The sequence below is a fragment of the Protopterus annectens genome, chromosome 5.part1 (assembly GCF_019279795.1).
Source record: "Protopterus annectens isolate FY-2018-M chromosome 5.part1, PAN1.0, whole genome shotgun sequence".
In the NCBI taxonomy this organism is placed as follows: domain Eukaryota; kingdom Metazoa; phylum Chordata; order Ceratodontiformes; family Protopteridae; genus Protopterus; species Protopterus annectens.
The window spans coordinates 352,702,649-352,716,945 of NC_056736.1; positions in this window are offsets into that span (position 1 = coordinate 352,702,649).

Sequence of the window (14,297 nt, forward strand, 5' to 3'; positions counted from 1 at the left end):
TTGATAAAGACTCTTTTGGGCCGAAACTGGTCTGTTTACAATTAAAGGTATTCATTTCCTCATTTGGTGCTGGCCGTTTGTTTGATGTACTTTGCTCATGTGGGCCTTTGCACTTGCCATCCAGGCGAAGGTTTTGACTTTGGTTTCTTGGATTTTCATTACTTCTCTGGTGGCATTTGGGGAATATGCATTTTGCGCTTGGTGTTCCATGTTCTAAAGCATTATTGGGGCACCTATTTAATGAATATTGGCCTTTTCATTAATATTTTATTATTTGCCAGTCAGGTAAATATTGGATGCTTGTGGCATAAGGGTTACATATTTACTAAATACCCTTTGGATTTGACTGTTTGGTGTTTTGGTCCTTTTTCTGAGGAATAGTGGTGCTCCGTGCGGTCGGCATTATTGGTGCATCAAGGATTGAGTTATGGTCTTCCATTTTTTGGATGGTATGCCCATTGATTTTATTGCATACTTTATTACATAGATGAGTAACTCCTTATTTACGATTATAAGGGTATTTGTTTTGGCAATGCCTTTTGTGGACTAGGAAGCCATCTTTATTTTTGTAGTAAGGTATGAGTTAAACTTTTTTTCCAAAAAAAAGAATAGAATAAGAAAAACTCACTTTAATAAAACAAAGCTTTTGGGAATGTCCCTTCTTCAGTGTTGAACAAATGCATTTGAATTTATATACATATATATACAGAATAAAACAAAACCACCTGACATAGCCATCCTATAAAAATGCTCTATAAAAACAAATTAATTAGTTAATTAATTGATATATTTCAATTAAAAGTATATGTTTCCACTAAAAATTCTTTTCAAGTAGAATATGTATATGTATATTGACATATTAGATACCATAACATTCCTAAAAAAATAGATTTATCTCATAAGCATATAAAATATATATTTTTTAATCAAAAAAACACCATACGCAGTAAAATACATCCATTTAAAGATTAATGCTATTGTTTCTGTCTAAATTCTAACATTGGTTTAATGGTGACCATACTATTTAAACCTGTTTTTTATCAGCATCCAACCTTATGATCCATTTGTATTCAGAAATATCCAATTTATTAATTATATCACCCAACCTTAAGCTTCTATTTATTACTTCCAAAACTTTGAATTTAAATTTGTGTGTTGCACCTTTCTCAATTCTATGTTGTGTCAATGCATTAGAGAGAATATTTCTTCTCATCTCTGATTTGTGCTCAGTAATACGATCTTTTAATGTCCTTGAGCATTTACCTATATAAAATCTTGGACATTGTGTGCATGTAGCTAAATAAACAACCATTGCAGTTCTACATGTTGCCTGACATTTTATTTCATATCTTACTTTATTTATAGGTTGTTCAAATAACTTCTGGGCACAAATGTCAGCACAACAACTGCAAGCATGACAGGGGGATGCGCCCACATTATATATTACTGTTTGCATCAAGTTCATCTCAAAATCTTTATAACACAGCCTTTTCTTTAGATTATACATGTTCCTATGTGCAAACCTAGGGGTATGTCCTAAAATTTTATTTAATTCAGGTTGGGCCATCAAGACCTGCCAATTCCTTCTGATTATTGTTTTCAACATATTTAGTCATGCTATTATATGTGGTGACATAACTCAGTACGCTTTGTGTATTATTGTCTACTTTTTCCAAGGTTGTGAACTCACCATTAAATGGACGCGCATATGTGTCTCTATTTTTCAATATATTATCTCTTATTTCTTTAATATGTCCCACATTATATCCTCTATTTTGGAATTCATTACATAATGTATCCATCTGTTGTTCACACCTATGTTGGTCGGTGTTTAATCTACTAATTCTTAATAATTGGCTTTTAATAATTCCAGAAAATATGTGCCGTGCATGCATACTTCTAGCATGTGTGTATCTATTAACCTGTATGTTTTTCCTATACACACAAATTCCCAGCTCATTATTACAATTCTTGTATATTTCAACATCCAAGAAAGGCATTTTAGTCCTAGATAGATTCATTGTAAACCTTAAGAAGTCAGTAGTATTATTCAAATAGAGCATAAAGTCATTCAACTGTTGTTCATTTCCTTCCCATAAAAGAAAACAGTCATCTACAAAACATTAATAAAACAGTATATTATCCTTATATAAATTCATTTCATTAAAAATATACTGCTTTTCCCATTGACTTAATACAATATTAGCGTATGTGTTTGCCATGGACGTCCCCATGGCTACCCCTGATCCTGCTGTATGGTTTAAAGTTGAAATTGATACATTTCTTGATATAGCCGTTGATAAAGGCATTATTGATGATAAAAATTGTTATCATCTGAAGGTAAAGGAGCCAGTCCCACAATTTCTATACTTACTTCCTAAGGTACATAAAAGTTTGAATCATCCTCCGGGGTGTCCGATTGTCTCAGGTAAGGGTTCATTAACTGAACCCATTTCTGTTTATCTCACTAAATATCTTAAACCCTTGTTGACAGCTGTGAGGGCCAGAATTAAAGTTATCAGGCAAAGAAAGAGAACCAGCATACAAGGTACCTTAAATAATATGAAATACTTTATTAAAAGTATTTGGTTCTTAGAACACAGACCGGTTTCTTTAGAAGGCTCTAAATTTTGTATGTACCAAAACTGGTCTGTGTTCTAAGAACCTAATACTTTTAATAAAGTATTTCATATTATTTATGGTGCCTTGTATGCTGGTCCTCTTTCTTTGCCTGATATCCTATTGACTTTGGGACCCTGCAGCTGCCGTACTCGCAGAGGTTGTAACAATTCCAGAATTAAAGATACCATGGAATTCTTAAACATCATTAGTGATACACAGTTGGAGGTTGACTGGCTACTTTGCACTTTAGATGTAAGTTCTTTATACACCAGTATCCCTCATTGAGTGGATTGATGGCCTTGGAATTTTGGTTAAATGAATTAGCCCTTTATAGCCCTGGGTTCAACATTTTCCTATTATGCTTAACTGAGCATGTATTGACTAAAAATGCCTTTTAGTTCAATGGTATTTGTTATCTCCAGATGAAGGGTACAGCTATGGGGGCTTCTTTTGCCCCATATATGCTGACCTATTCATGAGTTATTTTGATCATATTCTGCTCTATGATAATAATCATAATATTTTCATGGATGAAATTGATATATGGAAGTGTTTCTTGGATGACTGCTGGATGATATGGAAATCAGATATTACATACTTGGAAGAATTTTTAAAGTATCTTAATGACAACAAATGGAGGATCCATTTTACAGTTAACTATGACAAGAAGTCTATCTCTTTTTTGGATGTCATGGTAAATAAACAGGAGGATGGTACTCTTACCAGTTCTGTATATAGGAAACCCTTTCACTCTAATTCTTTGTTACATGCATCCAGCTGTCATCCAAGGCATATTATTATAAACATTCCGAAATCTCAATACATGCCCATTCAACATATTTGTTCAAGAGAAGTTGATTTATTACGCTATAATGTTGATCTCACAGCTAGATTTATGCAAAGAGGGCACTCCCCAATTCATTTATCATCAGTAAAGAATGAAGTTGACCAAATGCCCAGACAAAAATTGTTGACATACCATCATCATAAGCCTAAGGATGATACCAAGATTAGGTTCATAACTACTTTTGGTAGAAATACCCAGCGATTGATTAATCTTGTACAGAGACATTGTGATATTTTACTAGCGGATGAATATCTTGGACAAATACTGGATGACAGATGTGGCTTTTCGTTTCGAAGAGGGGTCACCTTGGGAGGTCACTTTAATTTTTATAAACGTGTTTCTTTCCCCAGTATTAAGTCCCAGCGTACTTTGGAAGGTACCACTCTGATGGGGTGTTTCCCTTGTGGTCATTGCAGTTTTTGCAAATGTGGTAAAAACTAAGGAGTTTAGTAGTAAGAATATACCACAGATTTTTGAAATTAAATCTTTGACTAATTGTAGTAGTGATTGGGTTATTTATTTGGCCATCTGTAATTGCTCTGCATTTTATATTGGACAAATGTCCAGACCAATGAAGCTACGTATTTCAGAACATCTTAGCAATATGAGAAATAAAGTCATTACCAATGCTCTATATAAGCACACTCTTGTGCATAGTAATGCTTGTTTTTGATTTACTATCATTGACAAATGACAATAAAGCTACGTATTTTGGAACATCTTAGCAATATGAGAAATAAAGTCATTACCAATGCTCTATATAAGCATACTCTTGTGCATAGTAATGCTTGTTTTCGATTTTCTATCATTGACAAAGTAGGTGGACACAAATTCATTAAAGCCAGATGGCATGAAATGTAACTAGGAAGGAAAAAGTTTGGATAATTAGACTTGTTGCATTATTTCCAACTGGTCTAAATGAACATCTGTAGAAAGTCTTTAATGATTTATGCATTATTTTAGCTTTTTGAATTGATATTTGTTCTGACAGGGCTATTTATTTTTGGTGGAGGGTGTTTATTTTAAAAACATTTTCAAGTGGTTCTTGTTAATCTAATTAATTATTAATCAATTATTATATGCCATTGGTTATTTTGTGGTGCTCCAGGAATTTATAAGAGGGTAGCCTTGACACTTTTCTTCTTTTTTACATTGATAAAGGCTCTTTTGGGCCAAAACTGGTCTGTTTACAATAAAAGGTATTCATTTCCCCACTTGGTGCTGGCCGTTTGTTTGATGTATGTCACATGCAGACTACTGCGGGATTGGCTGCAGCTCTCACTCACTGTCAACTCAAACTTTATATAACTTTTTCCTGAAGTCTGTTTTGCTGCACAAGTTGCAGGTTGGGGTGGCTGCTCTGGCCTGGATCTGCATGCATATAGTTCTGCTGCTGTTCACAAGGGGGTACTAGACTGCTGGATTAAAGTGTACCCCTGAGACAATGACTTCATTACCAGCTTTAAGGGATGTTTATTCCACTACTTCTTTAACTAAAGAGGTTAGTCCAGTTTCCTTGGTTGCCGAGTGCTAACTGCTCAGCAGCTACTGGACAGGTTAAAGTGTCTAGGGTTTCCTTTAGTTTGGAAACCCTCATGTCAAACAGAAAGAGTACATGAAACTTTTTTTTCATGGGGCTGGTCCTGGTGTGAGTACGATGAGGCGTCTACACATTTCTCAGGTATCCAGGGAGATTCCAAGTCCAGTAGGGGCACCCAGTGCTTTTGATGTTACTGCAGTAAAGCTGTAAAATGCAGAACAAAAGGAATGTGTATCATCATGGGTAAAGGATGGCAGCTTCTCTCCATCTCCAAGGGAGTACAACTGCCAACCTGTATAGAAAATCAGTTGTTACAATTTAAATTGCACCCTTCCAAATGCTGTTCTTCCTAAGGTGGGGAAACAAGCACGCCAACACTCAACAAGTGAATGATAGCTTTCTTTCCATTATGTATTGCACAGAACTACAGTGTGAGTGTACACTAATTCTGAGATTAAAAGAAAGGGGGGCATCTCAAAATGTCTCCGTTCATAAACCAACAGGCCTCTTCACCTAGGAGCTAAAGCATAAAGTGGTGCATTAGCACTAATACCATGCCTACCTTACACATGTAAGAGAGATGAAACATAAAGTGGTGATTTATTGTTGTTCACCATTCATTTTTTTCTCCATTTAACTTACTGGGGGGAGCAATGCCAGCAAGCAAACATAACTCTATTGTATAGAAAATGCCAAATCGGAACTGATAGTATGCATTTGCAGTCATCACTTACTAAATCTCAGCTTTTATGATCTTGATTTTTTTAAGAAATATGTGGATCATACCTCTCAATCTCTCAGAGCAAGAAATCTGGACAATGCCTAAAATAATAGTGGGACAAAGGCTCAAAAATAGGGACGTACTTTAAATATTGCTCTTGTAAACTCAGATAATTGCTAGAATAACAGGCTTTGCATTATTATGTGTTTTCTGAGGGATATGAAGTGTGAAATTCAAATGTCTGCCATTATTAATTATTATTTAGTGACTTCACTTTTTATGTTCATATCCCATAACTCCATTGGAGTGGGTGGAGTTACATGATTATGTATGCAAATTATATGTTAATGAGCATCCCAATTTTTGGCCAGTTGTACCTACTTTTCATGGGCTTTTGTCCAGATTTTTGATGTTTCTAGGTTGAGAGGTATGGTGTTATGTGTGGTATCTCCCAAATTAGTAATTCTAATGAGGGCCACAGATCCCTATCCTTCATTCACTCTGTGCCATCAGTTTTTTCCTCTTTTGTCTTTTTCTCCTTCTTCATGTATTTATTGATCACTATATGCCTTCTTGTTCTACTTGCAAGTTGATTAGCCTTTCGGCATATTTGTTGATCTTCTTTTCCAGGATATTCGTCTGCTTTTGTTGTTGTGTGGCAACTTAGTGGTAGGTCTCTGCCCTTGAGATTCCAAGCACCATTATGTCAAATAAGATAAGTGGTCTTTCATCTGGAAATACATTTTTAAAATGCAAGCACAATTTTTTAGTTCTGACACAACAGTGTTGTCACTTGCCATAGTATATAGGTTCATAGATACTTACTAAACTATTGATCTGTGAGGATCTTTAAAATCCTAGCTCTGCATTGTAAAGACATTTTTAGCCCTTGCAATTTAAATACAAATAACAGAGAGTAAGAAAGAAAATTAACATGTTACCCCTATGCTTAAGGGACAAGGTTGTTAACTATGGGTTAATTTGAGGTTACTCATCCATTTATAGGTTCATAGGTTCATACTAGGCTATCTGCCCTAGGGCATTTATAAGCCTGGCCAGAGTGTGTTTGGCTTTCGCCACCCATTTTAAATTAATTTTGCTATGCCCTTTTTTGAGGTTAGTATACTGTGCTTCTGTCTAACAGTGACACAGAAGTGATACCCAGGGTAAACCTACGATCTCCCATCCACTCATCAAGATTCCTCTTGAAGAGAGTCAATGAGGGACTCTGCCTTACTTGGACTGGGATTTCATTCCAGAGTGAAGGGAGCCTCTGGGTTATGAATCTGTCCCTCCAGCATGTCCTATTTATTTCAGTGCTGAGGTTCAAGTCTCTCGAGCGCGTAGCTTGATGGGATTTGGATTTTCTGAGGTGCAGCATGTCCATTAATTCTGGGTTGGACATGGCTTTATACGTCAGGCACAGATCGCCTCTGAGTAGGCGGTATGCCACTGAGTAGAGCTGGAGTTTCTTTAACCGGGCAGCATATGGCATCTGTTTGAGCCCTTTGATCCCCTTGGTGAGGTACATTTGGGGTCTTTCCAGTTGCTGCAGATGTCTGGTAAGGTACATCCCAAAAGGGGCATTGTACTCAATTATGGGCCTGATGAGGGATGAGTAAAGAGGCACGATGACCTCCCCTGAACTAGATGTGAATCCCTTCATGATTAGGTGGGCTATATAAAATGTTCTTCTAACTACTTTGGTCACGTGGTTGTCAAATGAGTGATTGCTATCAACTTGGGTCCCCAGGTCCCTAATTACTTCTTCTGTACTTAATGGATTACCACCTATGTGGTAATTTGTGGGCACTTTGTTTTTGCCAAAGGGGATGACTATACACTTTTTGGCATTTAGCTTGAGGCCATGGCTCTGGCACCAGTTGTCTGTTTCTATGGGGCCCTTTTGGAGGATGCTTGTGTCAGCTGGTGAGTCGATTATGGAGCCCAGTTTGCAGTCATCTGCAAACTTGGTCAGCCACAGTCCTTCCGTGTTGTCCTGTACCTCCAAGAAATATATACCGAACAAGAGAGGTCCCAGGACTGAGCCTTGTGGGATGCCACTTGTAACTGGTTTGGAGTCTGACATGGCTCCAACAATTCTAACCATGTGGGTTCTGTCCTTGAGCCAGTTTGCAACCCATCTAGTGACATAGGGGTTTATATTTAAGCTGGTGAGCTTACCTATAATGCCCGAGTGGGGTATTGTATCGAAGGCTTTTGCGAGGTCCAGGTAGGCTGTGTGGACCACCTTCCCCTCGTCAATGGCCTTGGTGACTGTCTCAAAGAAATCAACCAGGTTTAAGAGGCAGGATCTGCCCTTAACAAAGCCAAACTGGGTAGGATCCAGTGTCTGTAGGTCCCCAATATCTTTATTTATGAGGTCCATGATGATCCTTTCCAAAGCTTTGCAGACCAAGCTAGTCAGGCTTATGAGGCGATAGTTTCCAGGATCTGTTGAGGCACCACCTTTGTGGAGAGGGACCACTGTTGCTGTACACCACTCTTTGGGTACATATCCTGTAGTAAGGCTGAGATTGAACAGTAGTTTTATGTTTGGGTTTAGCTCTTCTTGGAGTTCATGTAGGACACAGCCTGGGACACCGTCTGGTCCCATTGATGCTGTGTTTTTTGCTTTGGAGAGGGCGGCTCTTACCTGAGCATCTGAGATGTCAGGGGGGCAGCACTCTGCTGGGATAGATATTTGAACCTTTTGGTGGGGAGCGGGGGGGGGGGGGTTTGCCCTGAATCTGTCAGCTAGGATGTTGGCAATGTCTGTGGGTTCGGTGTATTTTTTGTCATTTTGGACTAATTCTGAGCATATCTGGGAATTCCCACCCAGGTTCCTAACATAACTAAAGAAAGCCTTGTGATTATCCTTAATGTCCTGTGCAATGTTTCTCTCGAAGCTGGCCTTAGATGATTTTATGAGTGCCGGTAGTTTTTTTCTAATACTGATCATTGATGCCTTCCTTTGTTGGGATTTTGCTCTATCATGTAGTAACTTTCTCCTTCTATAGTATAGTTTGTTTATGGCTGGGGTCCACCAGACAGGATGTCTGCCTTTGGAGGATTGGGTCTTGGCTTTATTTGGGATTGCAAGATCCATGCATTCCTGAAGGTGTTCATAGAATGCGTTTATAAAGGATTCTGCAGTCTGGGCCATATTTTCCACAGGCCCGGGGGCTTTGAAGGATTCCACCTCGGTTTTGAGGAGTGTGAAATTTGCTTTAGAGACGTTTTTCACTGTGGTTTTCTGGGCATGGGGTGGGGTCGGGATGTAAATATCCAGTGAGATTAGTTTATGGTCTGATCTTACCAGTGAGGGATACACTTCTGGTCTGGAGCATAGAGTCCCCATGTTGGTGATGATCAGGTCCAGTATGTTTTCCCCTCTTGTGTGAGTGGTAACAAGTTGTTCCATAGCATTTGAGTTTATAAATTCTAGAAACCTTTGGGTTAGGGTGTTGGAGCTAGAGTAATGCTCCCAGTCTATGTTTGGGTAGTTGAAGTCGCCCAATATAATGGTGTTTGGAGAGACCTTCATATTTTCCAGTGTTCTCAGGAAGGTCGAGTGGGGTTCCTGGGTTTGGGAGGGTAGTCTGTAGCAGGCTATAAACTGGAAGGCAGTTTTACCCACTGTTAGTTGCACATGGATAGTCTCTGATGCTTCGTGCTGTGCCACCAACCTGGAGGTGTGGGTATCTTTGACGAATATTGATACTCCCCCCTCCTTTTGTGGTTCGGTCCAAGTTTTGGGGCTGAAAAGCATGGTATGAGGTATAACCTGGTAGTGCTGGGGTGCTCTCGGGAGCCCTGAACCAGGTTTCTGTTACTGCACAAATATCGATGTTCTCCATGCTAAGGAGAGTTTTGAGTGCGTTCATCTTGAGGTTTAGACTTCTGGAGTTGAGTAGCATTACTCTTAGTTTCTTATCCCTTGTGATACCTATGGAGGTGGGTTTGTCTTTTGAGCCTTGCCTAAAAAAGGCACTATGGGGGTAGCAAGAGCCTTTGCCAATATCCAAAAGCCCAGGGATGACAGGTGCAAGCCGTCCCTAGTGAAGCATTGTGGCTTGTCGAGCATGTCATCCCAGGCTGACAGGCATTGGATCCCCTTTGAATGACACCAATACTTAAGCCAATTGTTGAAATTGATCATCTTGTCTTCATATTGTGGCATCATTCTTGGTGAGGGTAAGATGCTACTCAAGGTCAGGGTCATACCAGCCTGGGCTACATGCTCAGAGAGCTCCTCTATGTCTCTTTTCATGTAGTCCAGGGAGGTATGTCTCAGGTCATTCACACTAGCATGGACAATGACTGAGTCATATTTGTACTTGCCTTGGAGTGACCTGAGTGCTTGTGTTATGTGGCGGATCCCAGTGCCCGACAGGCAGCTCACTGTGACCTTCTCCTTGTTCAGCCTGGTGAGCAGGACGTCAGTGTGCCTGACAATAGAGTCACCTATTACAAGTGTATCAGGTGTGTTGTTTAGCCTTAAGGGCTGTGACTGTTCAGCACACTGGCTTTGTGAGTTATGTGTTGCACGTGTTTTGTTTTGGGGTAGCGATTGCTTGGGTGTCTGCTTTGGAGGTCTCTGCTGCTATCTGAATACAGTAATGGAAGTACTTTGCTGGCATTCTCTCTGATATATATCTATCCCTCCAACATGCTCTATTTATGTTACAGAAGAAGATTTCTTCATCGGATGTTTATGTCACCATTGGACTTGCAGATTTTCAATAGATCTGAGAGGACAGGTTCTGCTGAGGCAGATATTGCTCCTCAGAAGCCGGTATGATACTGGGAAGAGGAACAAGGCTTTGAGACAGTCAGCAAAGTTTTTATGATTTAGGCCCTTGCTTTTCTTGGTGAGAAAGTGTTGTGGCCAGACAAGCTGTGTTTGCAGAGGTCCATACTGAAGGGAACACCATACTAATAAATGAATAATTCAGTGGGAAGATCACAGCCCTGAACCTAGATGCAGTGCCCTTACTAGTAAGTTGTGCAATGAAAAGGGAAGTTCTTACAATTGTAGATACATGGTGATAGAAGGACAGCTTGTTGTCCTCATAAGCTCCCTGGTCCCTAACTACAGGATTAGTTTTTGGGTGTGTGTTGTCTATATGATGGTTACTGGCAATGTTATGTTTGTTGAGGGAGAGTATTACATATTTTTCATCACTTTGTTTTAGTCCATGGTTATGACATCAGCCATTTGTTTGGAAAATGACTTCTTGGAAGATCATGGTGTCCTCTGGAGAGTTTATGATTTCACCAAGTTTACAGTGATCAGCAAATTTGTAATCTCTAAGCCCTTAATATTAATTTTGACCTCTGAGAAGTAAATGCCAAACAGTAGTGGCCCAAGCACTAAACCCTGGGGTACAACACCAGTGGCAGGTCTTTCGAAGGAGAGACAACCACCAACCCAAATATCCTAGGTTCTATTTGTGAGCCAGTTTGCTAACTAGTGAGTTACATATGGATTAACATTTAGCTGGAAGACTTTACCAATAATACCTGAGTGTGGGATGGTGTTGAACATTTATGTATTTTAACTATATAAGCCATAAAAAAAAAAAAAAAAAAAAAAAATATATATATATATATATATATATATATATATATATATATATATATCTCATAGGAGGTTACTAGGCTAAACAAAAAAATCACTGGTGGCACAGAAACAAACTGAAAGGAGACTGTCTTTAGAGTAATAAAAATGTAATCAACGCTTTCATCATAAGACTTTTTCTAAAAAACAAGTACATGTATAAAATCACCGAAATATATAGTTTAAACCATCAAGTGAACACAAGATACACATTAAATAATTAAACAATAAATCAATAAACCATTAAAACGATGTGTACAGATTAATATATAAAACATTTAAATAGTAAATTTTCTATCTACTAAAAACATTTAATATTAATTATATTATTCAAACCAAGAGAACAGTTAGAGGCTAATTTAATTTCCCACTCTGTCTCTCTTCTTTCTATTCAGTTTTTAATGTTGCCATCTCTCCTGTCTTGTTGTATGTAATCTGAGATAGTGAAAGTAAATTTCTTAAAAACTGTAAACTTAGTTGAATGCCTATACAAAGCATAATTTTCATCCTTAACTTTTAAAGCATAACAATGCTCTTTGATTCTTTTACCAAGTCTTCTCTTGGTCATACAAAAATATAAAATGCTGGACAACCAGAACATAAGGCTATATAAACAATATTAGTAATACTATCTCTGTAAGAATGTATGGTCCCCATCCACTCATCCAGGTTCCTTTTGAACAGTGTCATACAGGTGCTCTGCTTCATATGAATTGGCAGCCTATTAGAAAGATGCAGCAGTTGTTGAGAGACAAATCTGTCCCTCCACCATATCCTATTCAAGTATGTCCTTCCAGCATGTTCTATTCAAGGCTTATTCAAGGTTTTAATTTGCATAGACGTAGCACCAAATCAGCAATCTGCACTAAAGTTTTAGGCACAGCAAACTTCCACACTTTGCATTTACTAGGAGAATTTTGGAAATAAATTGAATTGAGCCTTTATTATTTTGGATAAAATGATGGCAAGCATTTATTTGTGATATTGTTTTCAAAAATGCCATAAGTACTAACTGTTACAGGAGGCAAGATGGAACAAACTCTTCACTAGAGAAAGTAATCAAAACATTTATAATATAAATAAAGTATGCACAATCTACATTGTGATCTAAAATAAATTATATTCAATGAGATGTTCAGCTATTATCAGCACATTTCCATAAAGAAGTATCCAAAGGTTCTTACCATGTACTACTGCCTCTCTCAGGTGGAATTGCCATAAATCAGCTCCTTTTATTAGCTGTTATCACAAACTGTTGTTAAATTTATTCCATACATGCTGTACCCAGATCAGCCATTGTTCATGTCTGCATTAATTATTTTCTGTGCTGCATTCTTTAACATCCCTTGATGTGTCAGAAGAAAGCGTTCTTGTGCAACACATTCAGTTGTATATTCAAGGATGTCTGGTGCATAACCTAATGCAGCCTGTCTTCTAGTTATCACATAGAAAAATATAAAGAACATATATTTAAGGAATGGATGTGCATTACATCAATGTGAAATAGTAACCTGCTTGACAATATCTAGCAACTTCCACAACATTCACAAAGTTACATAATATGATATCACAATGCCTTATAGTTCATTGATTTTAGTTCTATATTCAAAATGCTGCAAAACACTTTGCAATCTGAAAGTACAAAACAATACTGATTATCAGTATCAGTAGTTTATTTAATTACTCATATATACATGCTTAACAACATTTTTCTCACTACATTTTTTCAGCAGGTTAGTGCATTTAGTATGCATATGGCTGATAAGCAGCCATATGACAATTACCATGCATTTATTTTGGTAAGTGACCTTTCAGCAATTCAATAAGCCTTTCTTTTAGCCATTTCATGTTACTTGGTTAAAACATTCAAAAGTACTTATCATTCTGACATTTGTTTACATTCCATACATTTTTTTAGCAATCACTTAACACCTAATGTTTCTTACTTCTCTCTCAGAATATAACTTCTGTCTGCTTCTCTGCTTCTGTGTACATGCTTCTTCGGGTATGGTCAAGAAGAAAGTCTTTCAGTCTGCTCAACAATCAATTATGAATTCATTCCCATTGTGCTTTTTGGGAAGGTAGCGCCTCACCCCTATTTCAATACATATATGTCCTTAGAGAGCATCACTCTGATTTTCTTTATAGATTCACAATAATTCAGAATATTGCCATTCTTTCTCATTATGATTAGCCACTGCAGAAATGACAATTTGCCAAAAAGATAGCTGTTTCTCACAAAGAACACACTCAAGTCCCTTCTTCTACAGGTGTGAATACCAACTCAAGATGGGTCTGTACTTGCAGGCAGTACTGCTAGGCCTGAAAAATAGTGCACTTTGGTATGTTTGGTCAAACTTTGCCCTCCTGAGAAAACCACCAAAGTAGACAGAGTACACTCCAGGCAGCAATTTCAGCTCCGTACAATTTATTTATACCATTAAGGAAAAATCAAATGAAAACCAAACTATGTTAGATAACAACATGCAAATAGGAGAGGGGACAACAACTGCATGGATTCCTCATCTGTGATATGAGACTGATGTCTCCTTGATGCAATTCTCCATTTATGATGTATGGCAAGTGTCTCCTCCAGCTTTTCTAAATCTGTACTTTCAGGACAATATATTTTCAAAGCAGGTCTCTGTTTTTCATTTGACTACCCCCCCCCCCCCCCCAACACACGCACACACACACACACACACACACACTGGTATGCAAACATTCCCTTTTAAAAAATATTTCCTATGCACTGAGAGGGAAATTTCTCTGTCATTCTGCTTTTGGTACTCTCCTTTTACTGGATAGGGGCTCAGCTCAGAGCCTGCATAATTAAAAGCAAGAGTTTTTGCATAGGAGAAAGCTGTCCTGATCTTCCCTAACCCCATGCTAATTATGTACACTAACTTCAAGAAAGAGCACAGATCACACAGTTATGGGGAAT